The sequence below is a fragment of the Anthonomus grandis genome, chromosome 5, assembly GCF_022605725.1.
Source record: "Anthonomus grandis grandis chromosome 5, icAntGran1.3, whole genome shotgun sequence".
NCBI classification, from domain to species: Eukaryota; Metazoa; Arthropoda; class Insecta; order Coleoptera; family Curculionidae; genus Anthonomus; species Anthonomus grandis.
In genome coordinates, this window is record NC_065550.1 from 19919339 (window position 1) to 19930256 (window position 10918).

At 31.8% G+C, this 10918-nt stretch overlaps 1 protein-coding gene across 1 annotated transcript in view; it reads right to left on the minus strand.

Moving 5' to 3' along the window:
• LOC126736832 (homeotic protein proboscipedia) overlaps nucleotides 1-2702 on the minus strand; it is a 232748-nt gene extending 230046 nt beyond the window's left edge. The window contains exon 1 of the mRNA XM_050441382.1: nucleotides 2484-2702. The gene's annotated coding sequence lies outside the window, so the exon portion shown is untranslated. The remainder of the gene's footprint in view (nucleotides 1-2483) is intronic.
• Nucleotides 2703-10918: the final 8216 nt, after the last annotated feature.

Consider the following 10918-nt stretch of genomic DNA (forward strand, 5'->3'; position numbering starts at 1 on the left):
TGATAAGATGGTCAATTCATCCTCCGTTGTTCGTGCCAAATGGCCAGCCGAGTTCCACTTTAAGGTTGCAGTTCTCTGCATGACATCAGTTCTATCCGGTACAGTCACTTTGGATATCCTATCTCTGACACAGTTTTAGCGTTGACCGCTCCATAGATCTCTAAACAGCTTGTGCAAATTTTTTTAAATTTTTAAGTATTACCGTTTTTTCCCTAAAGGTTACAATATACATTAATTAATAATAATACTTTTATTATTTCATAAAAACTATGCAATATTACAATAACAAGATTCCATGGAATAAAAGGCAATTTCAGCTTCCATTCTTTACACAAAGAAAGGGCTGTTGAAGCCTTGAATTGACAAAATTCTATAAATAACGGTATATACATTGGTACTGCTGATTAAATATTGGGACAAGAAAAGGCTATAGAATATTTAATAATACTTTACGGAAATTAACACTATAAAGTTTTAAACACTATATACTATTAATATAAATTAATACATAATAAGGATTAAAAAAAAAATAAAGAAAATAATAATCATAAATCTAAACTACTTCTCAGGGAGGTTTTGTTTCATATGGTTTTTAAAACACCCTGCAGATCCAGTAAAATCATGTATTTTAAATTTGTTTATGGTTGATGCGATCAAATATGAATAGGACTTCTTAAAAAGTTGCTTTTTCTGATTTGGCACTGTTAAAATGTATTGTCGTCGAATATTTAGATTATGAACATCCGTCCGAAATCTAATCTTACTATACAAGTAGGGCGGATTTTTAAATTTTATTATTTTATAAAATAAATACAAAGAGTGCAAAAGGCGTCTTATAACCATGCTCAGCCACCCCAATTCATTTAGCTTATACGAGACAGGTTGTCTTCGTCGTATTCGATATATAAGACGTAAGCAAGATTTTTGCATTTTTTCAATATGGTTTACATCAACGACATCCAAAAAAGGACCATACACCAAATCCGCAAAATTAAAATTTGACAGTATTAGAGATTCACATAATAACGCTTTAGTCTTAGAAGTCAGTGAATGACGGTGTGCATAAATTAATTTAAGTTTTGAAAATTCTTTTTTTAAGCAGAGTTCTCACATGTTCCTTAAATTTAAGTCGGTTATCTAAGATGAGCCCTAGGTTCCTCGCAGAATCCTTAAAAGATATATAATCATCCCCTAATTTAATGCTCAGTCTATCCATGAAAATTGTGCGATAATTTGCAGGACAAAACAATATAGCCACGCTTTTGCTGGGATTTATTTTAAGTAAATGATCACTTGACATAGTTAATAATTTATTTAAATCATAATTGATATTAGCATTTGCATTAATAGAGTTACTAATGGGAAAAGACTTGCATATTTGCCTGTCATCAGCGTATAGATGATACTGACAGTATTGCAGGGATTTTACGATATTTGAGCTAAAGGTACTATAAAACAAAGGTGCCAATAACCAAAAAACCCTGAGAAAAGCCTACCGTTACCCGCTCTAAATCAGAAAATATATCCTCTACAACTACCCTTTGAAACCTATGAGTTAAATATGAAGAAACAAGATTATAAGGTTTCCTCAAAACCAACATATTTTTAAATCGCGAGTAGTAACTTGTGATTTATCATATCGAACGCTTTACTATAATCTAATAGAATCAAAGCAGTTGCTTGGTTTTAATCATAAGCACTGACTATATCATCTATTATGTCACAAAGAGCAGTATTGCATCTAAAACCAGATTGTTGAATGAAATTAATTTTCCATTAGAATGTTATAGTTTCCATTAAAATGGATTGAAAATGGCTAAATTCAGTCGGATTAGCTACCTTATGTAAAGGAAGCACATTTGCAAGCTTCTAAGTCTTGGGAAAATATGATTTGCTCAAACAGTAGTTCATGATATGGGTCAAGAATGGAATAATAAAAGGACAGCAAAGTAAAATTAATGTTATATTCAGATCATCCATTCCAAAAGCTTTTGATTTAATTTTTAGTATTATATTAGAAACCTGCTCTTCTGTAACATTGTTAAACGAAAATTGATCATAAGTTAATTTATTAGTTATTTTGCTTTAAATTTATGTCAATAGAAATCCCAGAATAGCAAAATATCCAAACCCTAGCCTTAACCTATTATTATACCCTAATACTTATTACAATAATAAAAACAATAACAAAAACAAAAGCAGAGAAAAATGATGTTGATAATACATCATACTAACTAAATTACACATAAAAAAAACAATAAAATTCCTCTATTGTGTAACTACACCAAAAATAATAATTTTCAATTTAGCCTAATCTTGATTGTTTTGACCAGATTAAGATTTGTTATTTATTGTAAAAAAAAAGAACCCAAACAGTCCTATAGCATGCATTTTAAATTTGGAAGAAAAAAAATGTTTAGAAATAGAATGTTATCATATTAAATTAATTATTCAATATAAAAATATTTATTTATAAGACTTACTAGCTTAGTTCATTAAGATCCATTTGATTATAAATGTTATGCACTCTATCACCCACTTTGACCTTTATTACACCATTTCAGGAGCACACATTTTTAAATTCATAGACCTCAATCGCCTTAGACATAAGATTAAGACGAGATTTCGTTAGATCCTCCTTGATCCTAATTCCCGTCGATTTAGAGTATTTTCGATTTTTTATCACGGCGAAGCATACTGTATCGGTTTTAAGTTTGATGAGTACTGCCAGCGGTGAATTTTTGGTTGTTTGTTTTGATGAAGTTCTGTGGCATTTTAGAATGTCCGCGCTGATAACATCCTCTATTTTTAGCTTTTTCTTGAACAATTTGAGCATTTTTGGCTTTATATCTTTTTTTTGTTTCTTTTGAGATAGCAAATATTCTCAGGTTGAGACTTCGGAATTCCTGTTCCGAATTGTCAGGGGAGGTGTGTAACTGAAAATTATCCTGTTATAAGTCCTTTACCTGGTCCTCTAGCTTAGTTATACGTTCATGCTGTTCCTTGAGTTTAGCAAAAATTTTTTGTCAAGGATATTTAATACCCTATCGGCAATAGAGTCGAGAAACCTATCCGTGAATATGTTTTTAATTTTCTTGATGTCAGACTCAGAGAGCACCATTTTGTTTTAAACTTCACCTTCATCAATTCACAAGGATACCAAACTATTTTACCAAAATAATTGGAAATTAGGGCAACTTATTACACGCTAAGCCTATTCTCCTTTTCAGCTTGCATCTTGGCCAATCCTGATCTTGCGTCCCAAATATTTATTTGAGGCATCCTGTTCAATACTCTAGATATATTCTCGCGGTTGGTTGGTCATACAATGTGTCTTCGTAAAATTTATTTTTAAACCGACTTCTTTGCACCCATCATGAAGGCTCTCCAGCATAGTCTGTAGCGGCTCAATATTGTCGGTAGTTATGACAATGTCATCAGCGAATGTCAAATAGCTCAGCAGTTGTCCGTCGATATGCTCATTTCTTTCGAGTTTATTCTTTTAAAGACATATTCCAATATGCTGATAAACAGATTCGGAGATATTAAGTCGCCCTGACAAACTCATCTTTCAATTTGAAATTTATTTGTGTCTGCATGTAACAACCTTAAACATGCAGTTGCCCGCTTGTAAACGTTTTTCAATAGGGTTTAATTAAGTCTATAGGTAATCAATATAACACTAAGCCAGCGCTAGTAACATTTTTTGTTGATTTTCGAGATCGACGGTCTTTTCAAAATCTATGAATACCAGGACAAGTGGCCTGCTACACTCGATACATTTTTCTGTTGGTCTTAAAAATTTAAAGATGGTTGTTTGTTTCATCCCCTGCTCTAAATCTGAGCTGTTCACGTGGCTGGTATAAATCTAGTTTAGATATTAGACGCTTAGCTGTAATCTTTATAAAAAGTTTGTAAGACATGTGACAATAAGGTTATCGGTCTATAGTTTTATAGTTTTGCGATGCCTCCCTTTTGGTGCTCTATGATTATTACAGCCTTATCTCACTCGACAGGTGTTGTTCTCTTCAGAAGATATGAACAGCCTGCATATATTATTAAGATTAAGTAGTATGTTTCTTTCTGCTTTAATAGAGTAATTTCTTTCAGCGAAATTTTTATCAAATTCAGGGAAATCAGAAATATTCTCTGAACCTTGGTTTTGTGTCCTGTAAAAAAGTCTTACCAACTTTAAAATTTCCTCTTTATTTGCGGTAGTACGGCCTGCTCCATTCTCTAGCTTACAGATGTTCTCGGTACAAGAGGAGAAGGTTTCTTCGAAGAATCATCAAACTTTTATTGTTTTCATTATTTATTTTACAATTTGTTGTTATACAAATTATAATAAAATAACAATAATTAATATGAATAGCTTTGTATGTATCGTTTTATTAGGTAATACTTTATCTGTTGACCTTATAGTTATAAATAAATTTATGTAAAATTACAGCTGAAATAGCTTTTTTTCTATAAGAAACCAACTTTGGTACAATATCATATGAGTAATGATGAAAATAAAAAAATCGTCAGAAGCATTAGTCTATGTCAAAGTAAAAGCTTTAAAGCAAAATTTTAATGACAATATTACATATTTCTTTACTATTTTTTTTAAAACAATAATACTAAATTTAGGAAATAAATGTTTCTAATTAACTCCAATCTGCAAAATTCCAAGAAATTTAGTATTGTGATCAAATGTTCATAGATGCATCACACTAAAAATTGTTTTTAAATAAGTTAAAATCTAATTTAAAAATACCTTTAAAAATTTCATACCAAGTACTACTGTATGCTAAAGAAATTATAATTTGGCAAATTATTGAGATAAAAATCAATAGCTTGAAAATCCAGAAAGCTAAAAAAAAAGTGGATGTTATTAATCAATCTTATGAAATAATTGCAAAATAACTATGTGGAACGAGCAATTAAAAATTACTCTTAAGAAACCCAGTTTTAGTTCCCAGGAGGAGAAACAGCTAAATTAAGCTTTACTTCTTGAATCTTCATTTTCAATCCATCAGCATTTGGACCCTATTAATATATATTATCTATTCCAGCATTACTCAAAGTATGCTCCGCGCAGCCCCGGTGCTCCGCGAAACCTCCGGTAGGGCTAAGCCAGCAGTCATAATAAATGAATGCATGTATTAAAGTGGATCCTATAAGAATAAAGTTACCTAACATAAAAATAAACAACCAAAACGAAACGCCTACTTATAGGTGTTACTGGTACATATACGAAAATTTAATATATGTATTATTAAGTAAATGCCTGACCTATTACATCGAAATGTTACGTCGTTACTCGTACGCCACCATTCGCCCCTGGACTATAAACAATCGAATGACCTCGGTTCGTCGCGCTGTTTCTCGTGCTCGTGCGTCGACGCGTACTTCGGAGAAAATCGTCTGGCTCTCCGAAGTTTCTGAGGAATTCGAGATGATTCGATGGTTCCTGGTATTATTATAAAGGATTGTTTGGCGCGGAGAATTTATTAAACAAGCAACGTACCACAAAATTTACTCTCACCGCGCTCAGTATTTTATGTTCGCTTGTCTTGTTGTTGTTCGTAGTGGTTGTAAAATCTTGTATTTCGTGCGTCAAAAGATACTATTTATCATAAAATTGACCAAATCAAATTAGTGTTAAAGAAGAATGGAGCGCTGGCTTAAAGGTGTTACAGAAAAATGTGGTTCGCTTGGATGATGCGTCAAATTCAAATCAAGGTGATAGGGCGGCGTCAAGTTCTAGTTTTATGGATTCAAGTTCAAGTAGTAAAACATCTAATGACAGACTGAAGGTGAAAAAACGAGTATGATGAATCATACAATGATCTCGGATTTATTGATTCCAACGGCTCACCTCTTTGTATGTTGTGCAGCAAACTCCTTCCTAATAGTTCGATAGTACCTGCTAAGATGCGCCAACATTTAGAAACTGTACATCCCGACTTCAAAAACAAAAGTACAGTTTTTTTTCTACGTAAAAAAGAACAATTATTAAGAAGCCAAAGAACTATGACGTATGCGACTCAGACTGTGAATGTAAAGGCCACGGAGGCATCGTATTTGGTTAGTTACCGCATTGTCCAAGCAGGAGAAGCGCACACTATCGCTGAAAAGCTAATAAAACCATGTCTGGTAGACATAACAAAATGTATGCTCGACGAAAAATCTGTAAAGCATCTTTCTACAGTGCCGTTTTCGAACGATACAGTTACGCACCGAATTGGGGATTTCGGAGCAAACATAAAACAAGAACTGGTTTCACGGCTTCAAAATAACAAATTCGTCTTGCAAATGGATGAGTCGACTGATGTTGCTGGACTGGCCATCTTGCTAGTAATTGTGCGATATCTATATAAACATTCACTCAAAGAAGACTTGCTTATGTGCTCATCGCTACCTACTAACACAACCGGCGAAAAAATTTTTAATACGATTAACATATTTTTTGAAAAAAACTAACATGATTAGAATGATTGCATTGATATTTGTACCGATGGAGCTAAGGCAATGACAGGTAGAACAGCAGGAGCAATATCACGAATAAAAATGAAAGCGCCAAATTGTAGTTCCAGCCACTGCATCCTGTATAGACATTCACTCGCGGTTAAGAAAATGTCACCAAATCTAAAAGTGCTTCTTGATGAGTCAGTAAAAATAATTAATTTTGTCAAGTCACGTTCACTACAATCCCGATTGTTCTCAATATTATGTGAAGATTATGGTAGCGATCATAAAACACTATTGCTCTATACTGAAGTGAGATGGTTGTCTCGGTGTAAACTTTGAGAAGGCTTTTTGAACTAAGAACAGAATTAGAAGCTTTTCTTAACGAATTAAACCTGTCACTACAAGGAAAACAGATATTACAAAAACAAAATACCGCAATTTACTGGATGCCGAACCAGACATGAGAATTCAACTTTCTTCTATCAAGCCTGACATTACCCAGTTGATAAGGAATAAAAAACAATTACATGCCTCGCATTAAATGAACTTAGTGTTATCATTTGCTTACTAACTCACTACATACTGTATCACAGAATAAACGATCTCAATGAGATCGTTTATTCTGTGACTGTATCTATCTTTTTTGTATGATTATTAATAAACAATTCACATATAACTGCTTTTGATTTTAGTTTAGAATTTAGCGTTCCGTTAAAAATGTAGTTTTTTAAAAGGGTTCCGTCACGAAAAAACTTTGAATAACACTGATCTATTCTTAACTTTATTGGGTACCAAGTCTGTAAAATACTTTAAAATACCACTTAAACTTCTAGATACGCTAATCATTCTGTATCATTTGAAGCCACACCTAGTCAGCCTCAAGTCGTCATCTAAGTTCCTCATCATCTCCAAGCTTACATCTACGAAGGGAGAATGCTAGCAATGTATATTAAGCTAACCAAAAATTTTTATTTTAATTTAAAAATATTAATTATTTAATTAAAATTCCAAAGTAAACCGAAAGTATAACTATTAATTCTAGGTATTATTTAAAATTAAATGGTTTGAAAATTTTATGCTGAAAAAATACATGAACATTTTTTAAAGTTTATACCTAAATTTCCGAATAAATGTGTGTAACCAACTTTAAATATCTGCAAAAGTTTTTTTAAATAATTTATATTATAGCTTCTGATAAAAGTGCTCCAGCATTTATATAATAATATTCTTATTGCCGAAAAAATATAGTAAATGCCTATCTTTTATTTTATAGATATTTTCTGATATTTGAGCTATTTCAAAAAAAAAACTGATAATTTAAATATTGTTCAATGGCCGCAATATTGTGCGACGTTTTGTTACGATTATCTTTAGTGCTTAATATAAAAGAGACAGTATTTAGGAATAGGTATTTCTTATTGTTGTAAATATATAAAAATTTGTGATAATAAATATACTTTAAAATGAGTAGAAACAAAATTATATGATTGACAATTGAACAAGATAAATAAATAGAAGCATATGTGCTTAATACAATAAATGTAAACAACATATGCATTAGAGACCAACAAATCAATATACCTTAAAATGAAAATACCTTAATTAGTGGTAATTGGTGGTATTCCTCATTTCTTGACATGGAAATAAAAAGTCTTACTTTAACAAATTTTCAATTAAGACAGACGCGTTAATGGTCGAGCGAGCAACATTGTTAAACTTGACTAATGGTAACGCGTTAATGATTATATAATTATACGAATTTTTATTTAAAAAAAATCCCAAATAAACTTTTGGATAGACATTGCAATATTGCAAACTTTAGAACCAGACTAGCAATGTTATTTATAAGCAATATAAATAAAATATGAACTAGAACTGAACTTTAAAGTATCACATTATCCGCCTGCAAGAAGATGTCAATATATATATCCTTACAAGCTGCCTTCTGTTAGTTAAGATATAAGTTAAACCATTTGAGATGCAATTCTCTGAATCCATTGTGCTTCGACTTGTTAATAAAGATATTAATAATTACACAATCAAAAGTTTTAGAGAAATTCCAGAACATTATTGCTATTAAGATAATCCTTATTTAGATAGAAGTAAACTATACTAAAAAGGGAAACACTTAGCATCCTTAATGCATTTGGTACTTTAAAATCTTAATTGATTAAAAGTATGTGTTTTATATTTAAATAAAAAAAGAAGAATCATGGAAGAAGACGCTGTCCGAGAATTTTTTTAAGTGTGATAATTCGCGAATGTTTTTTGCAGATAAGTGTTAGCCTCTAGTAGATCTATGTTCTTCGCAAGACTAAAGAAAAAGAGGTTATGACTGTTTTATTAAGCACTTAGGCTAATGTTTAATTATTTATATTTTTTAATCACCTAAAATACTTATGTGCTTTATTTTAAAGCATAATTATTTGTAAACCTTTTTAGACCTTCACTTCATTTGGTAACCGTCAATCGAAACATCGACACAATTGAAGTGTAGTTGGAAAAAATATTTTTTTAAAAATATACTTTTCAAATAATATTAAGAATTAGATAACAGAATTTTTTTTTGTGTACTCAGAATAATGTTATATTATAACTAATAATAATACGTAAAAAAAACATAAAATAAGGAAAAAGATATAAGAACTAGAAAAAAACAATAAGATATTTGTAAAATTTTACAAATATAATCAAATATACACGGACAAAAAGTATTCACAAATTATCAAATCACATTTTTTCCTTTTTAGATACCCGCCTCAAAAAACTATTCGCAAATTAAATTTATAAAAAGTTTTAGCTCCTCTATATCCAAACCTAAAGTAAAAGTTCCCCGCGAACGCGAAATATTCCAAAAACCAAGTTTGGGGAAGTTTGCGTGGAAGGATAAACAATTTAACAATTTAATTAAGAAGTCTAGTGGAGTACACAGTAGGCTGGGAAGTTGTTCCTCTTTATACTTCATTCCGAGCAGATGTTTCGTCCGGGATGGGCCAAGAAGTTCGCTTAGAACCGCTTGCTTCTTGAGAAATTTGCATATTAATGTATAGATTTTCCATTAATGAACAACGTGTTTTAGTTAAATTTTCGAGGACATATGTAAATCTAAATTAATCGATTAGGTCAAGCAAGGATTTATAAAATTAGCTAACATCAGAATTTTACAGTTTCTGCATTTGGTTGCAGTTATACAGGATAATCACTTTAAACACACCAAAGAGTTGTAGCGCGTAACTCGGTTCAAACCAATTTATTTCCAACCCGTGTGAGTCATATCTACTATCCAACCACAAAAAAAATTACTAAGTCCAGACAAGCAAATTTTGTTTTAAAAGATTCAGAGATTTGGTGACCGCCAGCTTTTAGACAGTGGAGAAGGTAGTGGGAGAAATTTTAATAAAAGCGCCACTTGATTTAAATATTTTACACCAAACCCTGATATATTATGATGGTAATATAAGCCGCCCTTAATCAAAAAAATGATGACCTATATTTATGCTTGTACCTAGATCCTAAAAGCTGAAAACAATTTGGGAAAAACTCAAATAACAATCCATAGGTCCACCAGATTGATATAATCATCCAAGAATTTACATAGTCACTTCCATTTATATAAAAAAATTAAATTCCACTGAGATATTTAAATTTAGATAATTATTCAAAATGTAATACCTCACTGGCCCTAAATACCTTTTACAAAATCTAGTCAAGTCACATTAATCTAAATAAAACTTTTAAATAGTAATGTTCGAATTTGAAAGCCTACTAATGGTATGTTGGTGCAATAAAACCTATTAACCAACAACCAACACTATGACTAAATATGTTATTTGTAGCAAATAGCCGATCCCTTACAAGGTGATCCAGGCTCAATGTCAAAATCAATTATGTCGATGCTCGACTCAAATGGAAACCCTAAGGTTAATGTTAATAGACTTAGCAAGAACCCCTTAACGTTTTTGTTTTACATAAAAGAAAATAAACCCATAAAATTCAAATTAATAAATCAACCCCCAACCCTAAATCAAACCGTTCAATAAGAGAAAAATAAAATAAAATGTGCAAAAACTTGCGTGTCCTCTAATCTCTTGTGTATTTTGGCTAAGGTAGCTTAACTCGACAGCTCTGGAACCAGTCAGCTACAACCAGGGTAACGACCACATGGGCAAGTCGATTTCAGGCAAGTTCCAATCCAAAATCGCAGAGCCACAGTACAATGCTCAGTCCAGGCTGTGTTAAGGCTCACTTCAGCCGGTTGCCAACAGTGTTGGAGTGACCAGAAAAAAAACAGAGAATAGGAAGAGACCAGAGAATAGAGGAGAGAATGAGAAAAAGGAGAGGCCTCTAAAATAGAGGACAAAAAAAATCAGTAAAATAAACACACAATCAATTCTATGGCCATTACCAACATGTTGCTACATACCTAAGGTGGTGAGCGAGGCCTAGAGTCTCGTTTTGTGGT